Consider the following 20,264-nt stretch of genomic DNA (forward strand, 5'->3'; position numbering starts at 1 on the left):
GGCCTTAAAAGTTACTTTCCATGGCAAACATGGAGGGCCATGGCATACTCACCAAGAATGAATTTTCGCTTGCCAATGGCTGGTGCACAGTGGAACTTTTGAGCCCTGGGTACGATCAAACGCACCATGAAAGCTATCTGTTTTGCTTTGGGAGTATGACGGACCACCAAAGAAGGTGCAGAGGTAAGTATTTAAAGGAGCCCTTTAGGGTCAGGAACACAAACATGTATTCCTGCCGCTATAGTGTTAAAACCAGCATCTAGTCTAGCCCCTGAGTTAGATCTTAGTTGCAAGAATTGACTACACAATGAACGCAGGTAGTATGGTTTCTGGAAAACCAAGGCCTGATACAAACAAAATACACAAGCAAACAGGAAAGAACGTCATTCCTGCAAACCCCCTTCAGAAAATGCAGCACTTAAGATACAAAATTAAAAATTAATGCTTGCCATTAAGGTGAGATGTGCAATTTATGAGAGGCTCATTTAAAGGTGCAGTATCTCAGACTGTGTGTGAACAGGGTGCTTGCTTTATGAGAAGAGTTGGCGTCCAGGTATTTCGGGGGTATGCTTTGAAGTACATATGCGCAGGTTGCACAGAGTGAGCTTGGATAATAAGATTTTACTTACCATTCAAATCCTTTTATCAGAGGCTTATAATCTATTAAGGAAAGTGCTTAGACAATATCTTACATCACACCAGATCACTTTGTAAGTAATGACGCATTTTAACGGCTTACTAGAGTTCAATGAATGCATAAGCACTAGTGTATTCTCACAGCATTTTGGGAAGGAGAGGCCCAGCGAGCTAGCACATATCGTGGACAAAGTAAGGTGCCATTAACCCAAAAGTGCTGCAGAGATAATGCTTTTAAACCTATCCGGCAAAGATCTCTCCCAAGTAAACATGTCAAAAGCGGATACAAGGGTGAAGCAAAACAGATCTAAAGGAATACATATTCAGGAAGCTGAAATCCAAACTAGAAAAACACTATGCAAGACTGACAGCGAGATTATACTTTAATTTTAGGTTTAACTTTTCATGTTTAAAAAAAAAAAAAAAAAAAAACTATTAATGACAAACATTTTTAACGTTACACAGCATTTGGTTCAAAACAGGAGATGTGGAGAAAAACATGTGCAGTTTAAGATGTACAAAGACATCATGTAATAAACTGACTTGAAAGAAAATATATTAAAGTAGCGTATGTTTGCTGTTTAACTAGTCAAGCTTTTGAGAACAAATTATGAAAGCTCAGGTTAAGGGAGGTGGAATGTTTGATAAGACAATAAAGGAGTTGTTGATAAGCCAATATTCTCACTAAAAGAACACTTCACACCAAGCCACCTTTCTTGCACCTTTATTCCAAAAATGATCATTCATGGCTACTGCTGGTTTCATCATCGAGAGACTGGTAGTTGTAATTCTGAGAAATGCAGAAGCTATTCTAAAAGCTTTTCAATACACATTCTGCACAACAGGCGCCTCTACATTCAAAACACAGAAGTAGGACAGCCGTCTAAACAGAGTTAGTTCAGTAACTCCAGCATGTGAAATCTATTAAAACAGGAAGCCACCCAGATCTTCTCTATATGGTTTTCTGGAGGGGAGAGGTGAAGAGTAAATACCTAAATCGTGGTTACATAAATAGATACCAGACTTTTGTGTACATTACAACCAGTTATAAATAGACTCAACTGCTAACAAACAATTGGGGTATTAAACGTTATGCAAGACAATGGAAATTTGTCTTAAGGTAACTCTACAGAATGGATTTACTCACCCTTGTTACGACACAAACCTCATATCGGAATGATATTTCTGTAATTCTTCAAGGTTTGTGATGAATATAATTTAGCTAGGTCTTCAACAGACGTGCTGTGCACATCCCATAATTCAATAGCTTTTAAAGGGTAGTGAGTGGTTTCATTCAAATGTAATTGTGAATGAAGCTACCCAGACACACGAAAAAAATGCTCTGCGTGGCTTTTATTAAACATAAAGTCAAAGCACCAAAATCACTTTATGTTGATGAATTTTGGGGGCATAGATGACGTCTCTGCAGATTTGCTGTTTAAAACTGACGTTTCTGGGAATTTTCCACTCCTCTAGTGGTGGTCAACCAGAAGGCCACTATTGGCTGCACCGAGGTGTCCATTCCCAGCACTAGAACAAAGTTTAGTTTCAGGGTAACTTCCATTCTTGTATTTCTGAATGAAAACAGTACTCACTCATTCCAAAGGATGAGAATGTCTGTACAAGTCAAGTAGGATTTGTATGACACGCACATGACGTGTACACACGCTGCACAAAACTATGCACGGCAGGAAACAAGCAGAGGCCATTCATTAATGTGTTAATTGTTCAGCGGGTTTCAAATGGCCCGGAACAGCAAGATTGGAAATATTTAACTACCTTTGACTATTTTAGTCTAACACTTGAAATTCACTTTAAATTTCTGACATGCAATACTTTAGTGAACAACTACTGTCTGTTATTCAATAATGAGTGGCCTTGTAGATATGCAGCATTTTGAAAATCATTGCACCTACATTGAATATGATAAAAAGATATGAGGACAAAGAGCACATTGCAAAATAATCAATACAATAAACATAATTGTACTCAGTGGACTCCTTTAAGTTGGCTTAAAGGAGCACTATTGTGCCAGGAAAACAAACAAGTTTTCCTGGCACTATAGGGTTATTAGGTTCCCCCCTCCCTCGGGGCCCCCCTCCCTTCAGCCACTTAATGTAATCCAGTGCCGGGCTCCCTTGGCACTGGTGACTTCTCCTCCCCCTGCCGACGTCAGCTCCTGAGTGGAGCCGAATGCGCATACATGGCCAGAGCCGCATGCGCATTCTAACCGCCCATAGGAAAGAATTACTCAATTCTGCGTGAGTTCAATGCGATTTTCCCATTGAGAATTGTGGAAGCACCTCTGGTGGCTGTCAGGGAGACAGGCACTAGAGGCTGGCTTAACCCTGCAGTGTAAACATAGCAGTTTCTCTGAAACTGCTATGTTTGCAGCTGCAGGGTTAAAACTAGGGGGACCTGGCACCGAGAACACTTAATTGAGCTGAAGTGGCCTGGGTGCCTTTAGTGGTCCTTTAAGTGCAGCACCCAAAACCATATTTTTTCAGGCAGCAACATTTGAACTTGGTTCCCAGGACATCACAAATAAAACTTTAATAGAGTATACAAATATTTAATATTAATACTTAATGAAATTTTTTTAAAAATGTTTTTCTTTTTAAATCAACCACTCCCTGTGGCAGCTAAATAAAATAATGGAACATATTGCCACCAATTTTTATAATATAGCTCTCACAACTAATAATACATAGTTAAAGGGACATGGATCACTTTGAGACAGTTGCAACACTATGCAGGCTGAAAAAAACGCAAGTAATATGATTTTTTTTATATTTACCTGCTTCTTTCTTATGCTTTTCACATCCACTCCAGGGGGTCACTGATTTAACCAATCAGTGTCCTATCCCTTGGAATGCTGGAAAAGTGCATTGGGCGTATATGTGAACTTGGAAGATCTCTTCACCTTGCAATATCCTCAAAGGGGGAGTGGAGGGGATTCATGCAGAGAGATTCATGCACAGCAGACTGCGGTTTCTCTCTCCTCTGCTGCTGCACAGCATAATAAGGGGAATATGTTTGCAAAGCAGAAAGGACCGAAAAACCTGCATTTGCGAACACGACAGAAGTGGAGTCTTATATGAAATATGATTAGTGAGAAAAAATACATACTGAGTCTATGACAACTGCTGGACAATGCCATTCATTGTGACTGGGGAAAGAATATTTAACATAGACCAGCAGAAAGAATAATGATTTCACCTTTTGCCTTGACAGGTTGTGGTATCAACAGGGCCCAATACTAGATTTGCCATGCTAGGAGGGGCTAGGTTTGTAGGTGCCGGTAGAATCCCAGTGTTTCTCAAACTACTCAAAAATGCTTTGACACAAAGCTGGGGATGAGGGGGATTCAAATATTTTTGTTTGCGATTATGAAGTAAAGAATGATTTTCCCCATGGGGATGTACTGAAACAGTTATGTTTTTGTACGTGTGGATTACACAAGGGAAAGGGGCTTGTTTTGGGTTTATCAGGATTTTTATAACCAAGCACGACTGGTAGCATAATTAGTCAATTATTACCAATACCATCACTTTACTCATCAGGAACACCTAACAAATATTTTTTGAAAAGAAATTTAATGCACTGCGCTATAACTCTAAATTGCCATCTTTTTTAGGAATTAACCAAGGAATTTAACGTTCTGGGCCAAAATACTTGTATTGGAATAAATCTCAAACATTGTATATTTTTCCAGTATTCGCTACTGAATTCTAAGCAGATCATGATTTAGTGAATAATGCCACCAGTTTTATAATAATTAGCTCAGACGCTGTGTAAGTACAACCACACCTTTATGTAATTAAAGGCTGAGTGGAAATACTGATTGTCACATTACAAGATGAGGGAGAATGAAAGTGACAGCATGACAGAAAAAAATGATTGGAAATAAAATGAACAAATATGGGGTTATTCACTAAACTGCCCCATATGAAGAACAAAAAAAATAAAAAAATTTTAAGGCCAAAAAAAGCCAAACAATAAATATTCTCCAACACCACTGTATTTCCAGATCTATTAGTTTTGCCTAAAATTTCCATTTTCACTGTCAATCATCCACAAACCCCAGCTCTATAAATAGCCCTATTTATAATAATTTCGAGTGGCTCCATTTTCAGGACAGAGGGGTAAAGGGTACCTGTTTTAAAAGAATCTCATTAAGCTGTAATAATTGTCTGAAAATATCAGTTGAGCTGAGAGTCAGTTTATTATTATTACCTGTGTTTATATAGCACCAACGTTCTCCGCAGTGCTTTACAAATATAGTAGCAGACATACAAAACAATATTGACCAACGAGAAGAACAAGCTTCGGCTCAAATGAGCTGTTATAGGGGCAAGTTCTCTGGTCTATGGGGAACCCGCAAGCAGATCCCAAGTTGTTACCTGGACCATCAACGACCCGCGGTTGGATCAACAGACTAAATGTTACTACAAGCACCATAGCCACTAGAGTCCTCTAGCGTCATTCCACCATTTTAGGGCAAAGTGTTTTGCCCTCTGACTTAGTCCTGCAAGGCACCTAGGGTCCTCTCCTGCTGGCTATGACCAGATCTGGGTCCTGCAGATCTGCAGAAGCCAGATACTTATCCCCTGTGCCATTTATTGTCAATTAATCGCTCTCAGCAAATGAATGACATTCTATGTGTAGAAATATGCATAATATTAACTGATTAAGTGTTTAAGGGTATTCAACAGATTAAAAAAAAAAAAAAAATGAAAAGGCGGTGGGATAGAAGTTTAAATACAGAAGAAATAACTAAATTTGCTATTTGTGAATATCTAAACAGGTTTCATAAACCAGGTTTTCTGGTGAAAGAACTAACATTGGAAAACCAGATGGAACTTACTATTCTAAATCTCTACTACTCACAGGTTGTGCTTTTGTAGTGGTGCCCCTTTGCCTTGGATTATTAGTTTATGGAGTACTTCCCACTAAGCGACTATTAAAGAATGACTGTCACATTTATTTTTATTATGGAGGTTATTCAAACCAGTAAAACACTACTAAAAAGTGTTGACGGAGGGGCGGGGCCTGACCTCGGTGCTGCACAGACGCGAGTTCTGCAGGCTCCTGCTGAACGGGCGAAATCTGAGGCAAAATCGGTGGCTATGGAGCCCACGGACTCACCGGGGTGCACTTCCCACACTAGGAGTGCACCACTGAACAGAATGATGCCCAATGGACACAGACGGCCTTCTTCCCCCCCCACCCCCCCGGACCGGTGGGTGTTATCCTGGTCCCCAACGGAAGACCCCAGCTCCCACCCTACCGCAACTGCACATCGTGAACAGCAGCAAGCGGAGCCTAGACCACACAAGATGGCAGAGGCCCCTTCACAGACCTCGCTAGCCCCCAGCCAAACTGAAGAGACACACCTCGACTCCTTTGATTCCAGGCTGGAGGCAATATTTCAAGCCTTTTGGGACAAGCTGCAGGCACACTCAAACATCAACCAGCATACACAGGGGTCGAAAAGAGGCCCAAAGGGGTTGGCGGGAAATCTTACCGCAGGCAGAACACCTACTCTAGCAGCTCAAAAAGTAAAGATGGCGCCACTACAGAGGCCTGCACGGAAGCCTGCACAAAGGGCAGCACTCATGCCTGCACAGAAGCGCAAGCCCGAGAAGTAGCTGAAGAGAGAACAGAGAGGGAAACCGCAGAGCACACCCCGACACAGGAGACGCCGATATGCATCACACAGCCGCCTACTTGAACCCCGGTCCGGCTGTCACCCAGTATGTAAAAAGCAACCCGCAAGCAGATCCCAAGTTGTTACCTGGACCATCAACGACCCGCGGTTGTGGGTGAACCCGGGTCAGGACTGTGCTGGACACTGGAGCTGGTGGGGTAGCCATATGGGGACATGGTCATGTAACACAGCACCACGCAGGATGCATAGCTCAGTGGGCATAGGCTGACCACCCTACATGAAAGCAGGGCCGGGCTACTACATCTCTTAAGCCCCAGGTCTCGTGTTAACCGTCACCCACCTATCTCATATCTATAACTATGGAGCAAGGGTCTGTTTAGCTGATGCGGGTTCCTATCTCTCGTTGTTTTCTCTTAGTTTTTTTGTTTTTTTTCCCTCTTTGTTTTTTCTTGCTCCCATAGGTGGTACTGGTGGAACATCACATACAGTAGTTTAGCATGATATAAGTAGCCTCCGTCCCACTTAATATGGTGCCGAGACTGATTATGTCTCACTAAGATGACTTCTTTTATTTGTATACACTTGCATCTGAGCAAAATGTTAGCTAGTGACTGTTAAGCCTTAAGTATTAATGCTAAAATGTAGTCTATAGCGATGTATATACTAGACAGAATTTGCACAGTGAGGCATGTCTACTCAGTAAATCCTCTTATAGACATAACTACCTGTAAAATCAGTTACATCACTTAGTGAAAGCTTATGTATATTCTACCTTATCCTGTTTCACAATACTTAATTTTCCTAAAAAATAGTGCAAAGTATTTCCATGCCATGCCTATGTACCAATATATATGACAATGATTTGTCTGCTGATGCTGTGGTGGCATCGCAAACTTGGTTGTAACTACCCGCACTGCAAAAATAAAGAATTAATTTTAAAAAAGTGTTGACGGAGGTAAAGATCAAGCATAGCAAAATGAAATGTCATTTACCTGCGCATCATAAACCACGTAGGGGTTGCAGAGATTTTGACTACTATAAACTTTGTACCAGACAAGGAAGTTTAACTCACAAGTTAGGCTAACATTGATAACAATGAGAACTTAACACTCCGAATTCAGAGTTATCATATCACGATTACCATGCTGCTACCATGTTCGGAGATAACCCAACCGCTCAGTATCAATCGCTTCCACTGGGATAATTATAAAGTACACAGTACTAAGCTGAGCAGCTCACAATTTATTACTTTCCCACAAATTATCCATTTGTCATCCACCAAAAACTCACTTAGAATAGCTCCGACCAAAACACACAAGCATTAAGCAAGCCACTGCAATGAGAAAAAGAAATTATAAAAATGAAATATAAAAATACAACTAAGAAAAACCCATAAGTCTTTTATTACGGCCGTATTAAAGTCCCATGGCATCAAAACCAATAATTCAGCTCTGGGTGCAAGTATTAGGAAATCAACCAAGTTATTCTGTTGCACATTAAAGAAAGAAATAATTCTATCATTGTGGGTACTCTGTATTTTTTTAATAATAAGCATACAAATAACTGTGAAAATAAGTATGGAATTAATACCATCTATTCTTTTTAATCCATTAGAAATCAATACCGAATATGAATATAAATGGAAAATAGAATATATAATATTCTACAAATTAAACATTTCTACTTGACAATGGCTTGTGGGACTTTGCAAGACGTTTTTCTCAGCTTGAGCCATTAAGCCTCCTGTTAGTGCACATTAAAGAGATGGCTCAATATATGCGATTAACTTACAATCCCATTAGACAGAAACAGCAGATGCCTGCAGTGGTTCTTTATAGGCCTGGGTAACGGAATTCCATTCAGACACATTTCACACAGTGGGTCAGGTATGAAATCAATAATACAAGAGATTTTTTTTTCCAGGAACCTAATGTCAACCCAACGCCTAATTATTGCCTGTTTAAAACCTGCCAGTTAGGAAAGCTTTGCCCCTTCACCAATTGTATCTTGGTTTGAAAACGAATACTTGTGATGTTTCAGATTTCAATCATTGTTTTTTTTGTTTTGTTTTTTAAATCTCCAGAGAGAATATCAAAGCTAGATTTAAACAATGTAGTGTTTCTCTGGGAGCCAGACCAAAATCTACAAGTCAGACATCCTGTGTCACTCACCAGGACACACACCATGAGTCTCAAACTGCCATCCAGCACATGGCGGGTTGTCAGGTGTCTTGTTTTTCACTTGCAGGTAGCGAGGTCAAGAGACGTGCTGAGACGGAGGCTCTTTCTGATCACTAAAAATCACATAGCACAGCGGCTGTGTAGTATGGATGAAGGGGTTGGTACATGACAGAACGCCACACCCCTGCTCTCCTTCATTATACTGTGTGCTGGATCCTCAGGGGAAGTACTGGCAAAAGACACAGACATACGTCTTGTAAAACCACTACTACATTAGGGGGGTAGAGGAGAGGAAAGGAAGAAGCAGTTTGCACAGTTGTTTTGTGTGTGTGTGCGTGTGTATCTGTAAATGTCTGCAAGTGTATGTGTATGTCTCTGTATGTGGTGGTTAAAAAAAATATTTTTAGGGTTACTGTACTAGGTACAGATTGGGTTTAAAGGAACGCTATCGGTGGCGGCACCCCGGGTAGGAGAAGGGGTTAACGCAGCCAAAGGATGTTCTTTCCCCCAATATGAAGTTCGCTACCAAATAATCCAAAGCGCTAAACAGGAACCTTTAAGAAATATCCCCCCAAGCACGAGACGAGGCTTTGTGTTGAGGGTCAAGCATGAACTGTTTTAATGGGTGCCACTGGCTGGCTTTTATGTAAATCCCCATGCAAGGGGTTTCCTGAGAACATTTTCAAGGGGCATTCCCCACAGGGCCCGAAGGGCACCGCGGTATGAACACAGACATAATTACTTTACCCTTCAGGTCCAGGACATACAAACTTACAATACCCCTCAAAATACATTTAACATTGGGGTACCCCCTCAAGTCCTATATCCCCGGGTAGCTGGGATCTGAGCGCCCAACATGTCGAATGCACTCAGATCCCACGAAAGGAACTGAAACGCCACCGGAGTATAGATTCGGGGATACCAATTTACACAAAAACACAGAATACAACTGGTCGAGGAATAGTTTGTTCCTTTTCTTTAGTTCGTGTGGTTAAAACTACCGAACAGCGCCGTGTTTGTGCGGTTGGAAGTCGACCTGCTCATGAAATGGAAGTCTCAGCAGTGTTCATGCGATTGCGTGCCCGACAACAGTTCCAGACGCTCGACAAAAAAACACCACTGGGTAGGTTCGACTTCCAAGATGGCCGCCACCTCGTGTTCATACATACGAACGACAACCACCCAGAAGACCGTTCGGGAGATGGAAGTGGCTGAGGTTAACCATAGTGTAAAAGAGGTCAAAAAGGTTAACAAGCAGCACACTTCCCTGCTGGGTGGCCAGCCATTCGGTAGTTAGTTCATTTTAGTGAATGGAACCAGGGAAATAGAGGAACAACTGGGAACTGACGAACAAACAGACGAAACAAGTTTTCAGAGATAATCCAGAGACAGGGAGGTCTGTCACACTATCAAGTAAGGAATACAAACTTGCATTCTCAACATCATAGTGCCCTAGTCACTGGCTAGTTCAGTGAACTCCTTGTTGCAATGAAAATGGCTAAAAAGTTTTCAAAAAGGGCGGGGGGGGGGGGGGGGGTGTTTCCGTTATTATATATTTTTCTCCCTGCAGATTGAGACCGGTAACCTAAACAGCCACCATAACATTAGGAATACACACTTGTATTCCTTACACTTTAGGTTCCCTTAATAATATCAGTTAACAGGAAAGAAATACTCATCTGGAGAGTGTAAATGTTATTCACATGGGCCATATGAATATCATTCTTCCTGATGCCTTAGATTGCTATCATCAAAACTATTACTGGGAGGCACTTTGCTGTTTGTTTATTTCAAGGCTGTGGGTTGTGCTGCCACTGTGCTGGACTGATATCTTACAGCAACGATATGAGTCTGTTTCCCTCCCGACATCTATACCATCATCTGCACCAGTTATGTGAATGAAAAAAACGCACTAACTGAAAGACCGACATGTGTTAGTAGAAGATTCCCAATGACAAGCCTCACAGAGGCGGCAGCTTGATTGCCGTCTGTTGGGTAAAAAGACTAACAAAGAATAGGAAGACGATAGATTAAACATGGGTACCTCACAATATATGCTCTGTAAGGTTAAGAGCTGCATAGTATCATAACTCCAATTGCCAGTGCCTATGTTGGGCCCAAATCGCTCTTTTCCATCCTAATGTTGTTGATGTGTCTGAGTGTATAACAGAGCTCCTATTAATTAGTCTTTACACTACAATCAATGTGTAAGAAATCAGTCTGTGTGAATCAGATACATTGTTCTAAGCTACAATTGAGTTGCACAAATGGTTATAAGTGAGTCACCTAAAATTTCTCAGAACAGCCCCGCCCCCGACCCATCCACACTCTTAAAGAGACACTTTAGGCACCCAGACTTCAGCTAATTGAAGTTGTCTGGATACAGTGTCCCTATTGCACTTAGTTCTGCAATATAAAACAGTGCAGTTCAAGATAACTCCAAGTCTGCCCTCTGTGGCTGTCTACCAGAAAACCACTTTTGGTCCGTTATCTGACGCTGGACGTCCTTGCGCTCTGCATGAGGACCTCCAGCGTCAGATTTTCCCTATGGGAGAGCATTGAATAAGGTTTTCCTATGAGGGAGGTCTAATGCAAGCACCCCCATTTTAGATACTTTGACAAGGTTCATCATTAAATCGTGAACCAATGAATTTCAAATCCTGACCTACAGTGATGGATGAAAACATGTTCACTTCGAAATCCCACAATTCACACATTAATGAAAAAAACCTTCATTCTAGACACACTAGCAGTTAAAGCTTTGTCTTTTGTAAATGTGCCATTTTCTCAGAATTACAGGACACTCTAGGCACCAGAACCACTACAACTTAATGTAGTGGCTTTGGTGCAAAAAGATTGTCCCTGCAGTCTCTCACCTTTAAACACTGCCTATTCTGTGAAAAGGCAAGGTTTGTATTTGTCCCTTAGGACACCTCCAGTGGCTGTCTCTCAGACCACCCCTAACTATAGAGGCTTCTTATTCTGGTCCTGCAATCTTTGCAGGAGTAACATTTGGCCTCATCATTCAGAGCGCTCTCCATAGAGGCGGATTTGGACATATCTCTATGAGAAGATGCTGTTTGCCTTGTATGCACAATAGTCCCCACCGCAATGCTTCTCAATGGAAAAACACTGGATTGGCAGAAATAAAAAATAATGCTATTACGGGCAAGAGGCAGCTGTAGTAAGTCCAGCGAGCTGAAGAGGCACTGAGCTAAGCAGACAGGAGAACATTCATTTTAGAAATGCATGATTTGGGTTTCTTATGTTAGACTGCTCCTTTAAAGAACAGTCCGCAATCTCAGCACTTTACAACTACACATCCAACAAGATATTTCTAAAGCACAAATATCCAGAACGAACACTAAGTGTATAGAAATGAATGAATACAACCTTATGTTTTCCATATGATTTAAACTTGCAGGATGGACCCAAATAAATAATCATATTTTCTTTCACTGACATACTAGGTTTGCAATATGAACCCAGGAAGGGGTTTTCTGTCCATTTTATTCTACTAGGTGTTAAGCGCGGCACACAGTGCACTGTATATTGTGGCTTTCAAGCTTTCTAAACGTTTAATGTGTTTCCCCCCTCTTTTGCTATGGAATGCTGACAAGGGGAAAAGGTTTGTCACATATGCATCCTGTAGCTTTATACCGCCCGATGGCAAAGTGAACATCAAACCATAAGTGGAGTCATCTTATATCAGGCAAAAAAAAAAAAATCACAGAATATGGTTTCTAAACCAAACACCATTAGCTCACTGTTAAAAACAGAAATTAACAGTCACATAAAGCCCACCACTTACCAAACCCCATTCTTCGCCACTAAAATCTTATAGATTGTCTGCTACGTACAAATCAGCTCAAGCTTTGCTACTGTTAAAAGGGGCACTAAAGGCACCAAAACAACTTTAGCTTAATGGATTGATTTTGGTGTACAGATCATGCCCCGGTGTTCTAGCTGGACAGCCCGGTGTTCTAGCTGGACAGCCCGGTGTTCTAGCTGGACAGCCCGGTGTTCTAGCTGGACAGCCCGGTGTTCTAGCTGGACAGCCCGGTGTTCTAGCTGGACAGCCCGGTGTTCTAGCTGGACAGCCCGGTGTTCTAGCTGGACAGCCCGGTGTTCTAGCTGGACAGCCCGGTGTTCTAGCTGGACAGCCCGGTGTTCTAGCTGGACAGCCCGGTGTTCTAGCTGGACAGCCCGGTGTTCTAGCTGGACAGCCCGGTGTTCTAGCTGGACAGCCCGGTGTTCTAGCTGGACAGCCCGGTGTTCTAGCTGGACAGCCCGGTGTTCTAGCTGGACAGCCCGGTGTTCTAGCTGGACAGCCCGGTGTTCTAGCTGGACAGCCCGGTGTTCTAGCTGGACAGCCCGGTGTTCTAGCTGGACAGCCCGGTGTTCTAGCTGGACAGCCCGGTGTTCTAGCTGGACAGCCGGTGTTCTAGCTGGACAGCCCGGTGTTCTAGCTGGACAGCCCGGTGTTCTAGCTGGACAGCCCGGTGTTCTAGCTGGACAGCCCGGTGTTCTAGCTGGACAGCCCGGTGTTCTAGCTGGACAGCCCGGTGTTCTAGCTGGACAGCCCGGTGTTCTAACTGGACAGCCCGGTGTTCTAACTGGACAGCCCGGTGTTCTAACTGGACAGCCCGGTGTTCTAACTGGACAGCCCGGTGTTCTAACTGGACAGCCCGGTGTTCTAACTGGACAGCCCGGTGTTCTAACTGGACAGCCCGGTGTTCTAACTGGACAGCCCGGTGTTCTAACTGGACAGCCCGGTGTTCTAACTGGACAGCCCGGTGTTCTAACTGGACAGCCCGGTGTTCTAACTGGACAGCCCGGTGTTCTAACTGGACAGCTCGGTGTTTTGCAGCACATGCGCACTAGACTCCAAATGCTGTATATGGGAAAGCTTTGGATTGGCTGAGATCATCAGGAATGGAATTTTTTATTTTTATGGGCACATGACATAATTGAAAACGAGAGCGATCTCAACGTACCCTTACTGGTAAAATACTTTATAATTAAATAAACTGGTCTGGATGATCTCAAGGCAATGGAGGTGCGACGGCAGAGAAGAGGCTGGTGGTGCAGGGGAGAAAAGGTAGGATACTCCTAAATGGCTTTAAACAGCTAACGCAGCACTGCAGCATTAGTAAAACTAATGCTATAATGTTCCTTTAAACTTCCTTTATTGCAGTCTGTTGGTTTTAGAATTTCTTATCTCCTGCTCTGTTAATAGCCTACAGGAGTCTGTGTGGATTAAAGTTCAATTTTCAGAGCAGGAGATAAAAACCATCTAAAGTAAACACACTGCTGTCACACCAGATTGAAAATGAAATCATTTTTTCATGTAGGATGTGAGTCACAGCCAGGGGAGGTGTGGCTAGGGCTGCATAAGCAAAAACAAATGTGATTTAACTCCTAAATGGCAGAGAATTAAGCACTGAGGCTGCAGGGGTGTGGCCTCAACACTAAAGCTGCTTCAATAAGTTGTTTTGGTGCTTAGAGTATCCCTTTAACCCCTTAAGGACCAAACTTCTGGAATAAAATGGAATCATGACGTGTCAGACATGTCATGTGTCCTTAAGGGGTTAAAGGGACACTATAGGCACCCAGACCACTTCATCGTATTAAAGTGGTCTGGGTGCAGTGTTTATATTCCAAGGTTAAGCTAGCCTACATCGTGAAATGACATTGGACATCCTCACACTTTACATGAGGAATTCAAAATTCCCATGGGAAAGGATTTATTAGATGTTTTCCTGTAGGGAAGGTGTAATACATGCAGGACACTCATCGAACATGTGCATTAGATTCCCCCCATCGCTGTGACTTCAAGGGAGGAGGAGATTGATCTAGCACCGAAGAGCCTAAGTGCTGGAAAGAGGAAAGTGAATAAAGTTTTTAACCCTTTAATAACCGGGTGGAGGGGGCACGGAAGCAGACGGAAACTCTAGTGTTAGGAATACAATTTTGTATTCCTAACGCTACAGTATTTTTTTAATTTTAACTCCTTCAGAACCAATGATATGTCAAGACTAGATCTGCTTGATGTCACCATGTTCAAATATCCTGAACATTGATCATCTCTACATGCTGATGGACAGCATATGAAAAGTGCTGCCCTGTAGACAACAAAGATACCTGAAGGATGAATCCCAAAAGAAAAGCCATGATCACATATTTCACCTTTTGCAAAAAAAAAAAAAAAACCAAGGGAATACAAGAACTGCAAAAGTTTAGACAAACAACATTAACTAGCCCTTCGGTATGTACCCGCTCAAGTCTCAAATGTTTTTGCTCAATAGTGCCATTACAGATAGAAGAGAACCTATACCATTTACATATTCGATTGATCCCAGAAATAGCACAGTTTAGCTCCAAAATCCAAAAAGTGCACGAGATATACAGTAACCCCGTAAAAATGTTTTGGCCCCTTTGAGCCTTGTCAGCAAGGTGTAGACGACCCCCCGCTAGGCACAGTGAGCGCCTGAGTAAATTGCACCACAAACTGAGCATATGAGACCTCTGAGTTATTTAATCTACCTTCTGCTGTATATGAATGCTACCTACAATCAGGCAGCACTTCCCCCACCAATATAAAGAAGAGAGAAGTGTCCAGGGAAAACATGGTGCATTTGGAAACTCTGATAAGATTTCCCACAATAAAAATGGATTTGCCTCAATTAGGTAAAACCAAGTACACACATTAAAAATGTTTGCACTATAAATACACTGCAGGTTAAGTAGTGCATGGAGTTTATCAACATAATAAAGGATTTGTCACAGTACAGTGTTTCATCAGGACAAGCATTTGTGAATCATAAATATACTAATAGTGACAATTATTCCAAAGAATAGCTGAAGAGGCAGCACTCATTAGAAGTGATTAAAAGGGAGTTACCCAAACCAAATGTATGTTTTAACTCAAAGGGCAGTCCCAGAAAAAAAAAGTCAAGTTAAAGGGACCCTCTAATGACCATAACCAGCAGAATCTGTAATGTTCATTTTGGACGGAAGAGTTCTCTGTTTCCATCTTACAATTGTGTGTCAGTTTTCAATGAGCTTGAAACAAACTGTGTGCTGGCCCCTCATTAGCGATATTGCTAAAGCAGAAGCTCCCCTTCCACGCTATTTATAATGATTTCGCCTGTTTTTAGATGGATTGGCTGAGAGTTTCTGGTGACACGCAATCAATAAATTCCATTAAACCCCTTTAATGCATTGTAGAGATGCATAACAAACGCTTGTAAAAAAAAAAAAAAAATTCATTATTGTTTCTATAGAAAAAAAAGCAAGTTTGTTTTGTTTAAGAAAAAAAAAACTTAGCATGTTAAAAATAAGTTATGAGAATTGATATAGTATTTATTTTATTAACATCATGGCTGCAGTCTTTGTACAAAATAACTTTGGAATGATGGCAATAAATGCAAAACAAATGTTTCCAAGCTATCTCCCGGTAAATTGCTGAGTAAGATATTAGGAAGTTAATGGACAAAAGGTTTTGCACAAAGCCTAGTAAAACGATAAAGTTCACATGTACAACTATGCAAAGGAATTTGCACAATAAAATGTACACAGATCTTGCAATACTACAGCACATACAAAGAAATGCAATACATTTTTAATAAAGACCTCATTCAGAAAAACATTTTTTTCTTTAAATAACATATTTCATTTAAAATATAATTAGATCCCAATTAACAAAGCTCGTGTATAGCAAATATCTTGTCTCTAGACCAGGCTTTCCCAATTAGTGTTCTGCGGAATCCAACAAAATTGGGGTTCCGCGGCGATGTGCCCGTCGGTTGGCCCAAGCATTTAGGGCCACATGATGGTATCGCTAAACAGGCGTCCGGTAAGGCGCTGCGGGAGTCTAAGACCGCGACCAGGCCCATGTAGTATGGGATGCTGGAAAGAAGTGACAGCACTTCCTCCCAGACAGAGCGCACCGGCTGGAGGGAAAGGAAGCGCAGCAGAGTGAGCAGCTGCCGACCTGGCACACCATCCTCAGCCAGCAGCACGGAAGAAAGAAAAGAGGTTAGGTGACAGCAAATATAAACATATGTGTATATCTGCCAATGTGTGTGAATCTGTATGTGCATCTGTGTGTCAAGGTGTGTGTGTTTATCTGTCTGTCAGATACATATGTACACACACACACACCAGCACATATATAAAAAAAAAAAAAAAAGGTTTATGCAACAACGCAATATTGTTTGGGTTTTGTTGGGGGGGGGGGGGGGAGGCAGTTGATACACTATGTCAAAGGGTGCCACTAGAAAAATTGGGAACCCCTGCTTTAGACTGTAAGCTCGTTTGAACAGGGCTCTTAAAGACCTACTGTCCCTGTAACATTTTGTAATTGTCTCATTTATTGTTTAATTTCCCCATTTATAATATTGTAAAGCTCTGAGGATTAAGCAGGCGCTATATAAATGCCAAAAGTCATAATAATACAGGCGATGACTAATTATACAGATCTCAGATCCACTCTGTCTAAATATCTAAAGTGCGTATAATGCTATATAAAAACCAAGTATAAGATTCAAGATTCTTATTTTGCAGGGAGAACAAAACACCTCTTTATTTTCTGAACATGCATATTAACAATTATAACAGTCTAAATAAGCAATAACAACTTCTAAACACAAAGCAGTAAGAACCATGGCCCAGACTACACAGCTTTTAATTTATGTATTGCAGAGGTGGCCAACAAACTATGTTCTTATTCCATAAAGAGTAACTTATCTATACTTACCTGAGTCTGTCTCTTGCTCTCTCCTAAAGAGCCATACTCCACTATCTCCTCCAGTTATGCAACTTTTCCACCTTGTTTGGTGGCTGTCACCCTTGCTGCTCTGTACCCCACCTCCTGTAGACTGTAAGCTCGTTTGAGCAGGGACCTCTTCTACATATTGTTCCTGTGTCATTGTGTAATTGTCTCCCCCCCCCCCCCCCCTTCATAATATTGTAAAGCTGCAGAATTAGTTGGCACTATTTGAATACCAATAATAATATTAATAAAGTGTTTGCCTTAACATCATGGGACTTGGGCAGTTTATATTTCATGGCCTGTTATACATAAACAGTAATGCAAGATCAGACACATGGTTTAGTCTTCATTACTTATTCAAAATAAGCTACAACACAAAATAACTCAGCTATGTGATAAAGCGGTTTATAGCAGGGGCTATGTAATGCATAGCCACGGTCGTCAATGAAATATAGGTGTCAGCAGAAATATTTACAACCCTGAACAACATATAATAAAGCTTCCAGGGTTATTTGACCACCTGCGGTGTGACACAATATGTATTGTAATCAATCTCCAAAGTTTCCTCAGCTGCACAAAAACACACACAATATACACACACACACACACGTAATAAAAATATCAAAGTCAGTTTAAATTTGCTTAAAGTAAAGTTTCTCTATTCCTTTTGTTCCGGTATATCTCATATATATCTATTTCTGTGACTCAATTTTTGAAAATTGTTAATATATTAAAGTGTTCTGGATAGTAGCAGTTTATCTACCCTGGAAGGCTGAAAGGCACTGACCTTGTCAGGAACAACCAAACACGGAGATCCTGTAGTTGGAGTTCTAACCACTGCGCTATCTCACCAAGACCACTGAGACGTTAAATAATGTAACAGTTGTTGGCCATAGATAAATTCACTGAAGAGCAGATTGCATACACACACTAAGACGTGGCACTCCATCTGTTGTGCACCATGCTTTCCATTATGTTCTGCTGGCATGTAATAAGCAGTTATTGGTAGAGGAGAATTTCACATAATCTAACTCAATAACAGCTAACTATGACAACCCAAATGTTTGGTTATTTTACTTTTAACTGTGTTTCCGCCAGGCTGAAGGCTTGCTGGCATCTTGTAAAATATAATTAAAAAGCATTTAGTGCATCTAGGTAAATCATCACTCATTTGCGCAGCATTCTCTACCTTTTGTGCTTGATTCTATTGGTCTGTCAAAATCACTGCTTAAAGGGTCACGCTAAGTATAACAAATTAAAAGGACATGTAATACCCTGTACCAATTCTCTGAGAGTGGCTTAGAACTGTAGCAATTTGTAAAATTGCTGCAGCTCTAGCCCTGCCAGACAAAGCTATCAATCAAGCAGCCCCAACAAGTATTCCAGACTGCCTGTGTTCATCTTGTCCAAATGAATATGTTTAACTTGAGCTGAAGTATCTCCTCCCCAAAGTGGTAGATGAACTGCAGACGACTGCTAAGGGCTACATGTTATTATTATATATTATATATAGTGCCAACAAATTCCATAGCGCTGTACACATAGCCCAGTTCTAATGAACGGAGCCATGGGTAAATTCACAGCAGATGCAGTATGGCTGCTGTCAATTTACACAGCAGTACCACCCTGTCCTTTACAATGAGTGGACCAGCTCTTGGGGTCAAACTACTTTTCTTATAAACCCCATGCTATGCAGATGTTTATGGGATACATTCTCTTCCAGCTGCAGAAAGACCAACTAAACACTGCATTTAATGACATTTTGAAGGTAAGTTAGTTCCTGATCTTTATTTTGTAATCATCTTTGTCTTCAACTTTAAAAACGCAAGAATAAGCATTGCAAAAACCAGCAAGTACTGATGTGCGCGAGTAAGAAAAACACTGTCCATATTTCAAGGTAAATTCATATTTAAGGGTTATTAACTGAGGTTATGTTAGTAGTTATGAATAAGGTACAATAGATGTTCTTGTAGCCAACTGAAAATACCAAGTTACCAATTTCCAAATAAAAAACAAAAATCATACGGGAGATCTATCTATATTCTTATTAACGACATTCCATTCTGCTTAACATAGGCGGCCATGGCCAAGAGGAGGCTACAGAAAATACATTAAGAATTATTCCAAATCACACAATTTGATATATTTAATTTGCAGTTAAGTATTAAATTCACTGATTAATTCATATATGAATGAATATGATTCATTCAAGGGGCATATTTTTTTAATCTAATGTCAAACAGAAACTAGAATAGCTGACTTGGAGGAAAAGAATATATAAAATATATATATTAACTCTGCTAGCTTAACATGAATTTAGCAATGTGCATTTTAATTCATTACATTTTCGTTATTTTGTGAATAGGTACAAACTGGTGCACGGCAATATTTTGTGCCCTAGGTCCCCCACTGCCAGATTCACCTCGCACTCCAAGAAACCTTTAACTTATTTAAACTGGTGGCCAGTGCAGGAAAAGTGCTTCCCTGCTATATACCTAAAGCACATTCTACTGAGGGGAAATCTATGACTGCATCATGGAAAGGGGGTGCCAGAGCAATGCACAGCCTTTATTAAATAATGGGAAAGGGGTCCCAGAGCAATGCACAGCCTTTATTAAATAATGGAAAAGGGGTCCCAGAGCAATGCACAGCCTTTATTAAATCATGGAAAAGGGGTCCTAGTGCAATGCACAGCCTTTATTAATTCATGGAAAAGGGGTCCCAGAGCAATGCACAGCCTTTATTAATTCATGGAAAGGGAGTCCCAGAGCAATGCACAGCCTTTATTAATTCATGGAAAGGGAGTCCCAGAACAATGCACAGCCTTTATTAAATCATGGAAAGGGGGTCCCAGTGCAATGCACAGCCTTTATTAAATCATGGAAAGGGGGTCCCAGTGCAATGCACATCCTTTATTAAATAATGGAAAGGGGGTCCTAGAGCAATGCACAGCCTTTATTAAATCATGGAAAGGGGGTCCCAGTGCAATGCACAGCCTTTA

At 41.2% G+C, this 20,264-nt stretch overlaps 1 protein-coding gene across 3 annotated transcripts in view; it reads right to left on the bottom strand.

Annotated features, from left to right (window-relative positions):
- The window catches only part of FCHO2 (FCH and mu domain containing endocytic adaptor 2), a 112,241-nt gene that overhangs the window by 91,089 nt on the left and 888 nt on the right, over positions 1 to 20,264 (bottom strand). The window lies entirely within an intron of this gene.

The sequence above is a fragment of the Pelobates fuscus genome, chromosome 5 (genome assembly GCF_036172605.1).
Source record: "Pelobates fuscus isolate aPelFus1 chromosome 5, aPelFus1.pri, whole genome shotgun sequence".
Lineage (NCBI taxonomy): Eukaryota > Metazoa > Chordata > Amphibia > Anura > Pelobatidae > Pelobates > Pelobates fuscus.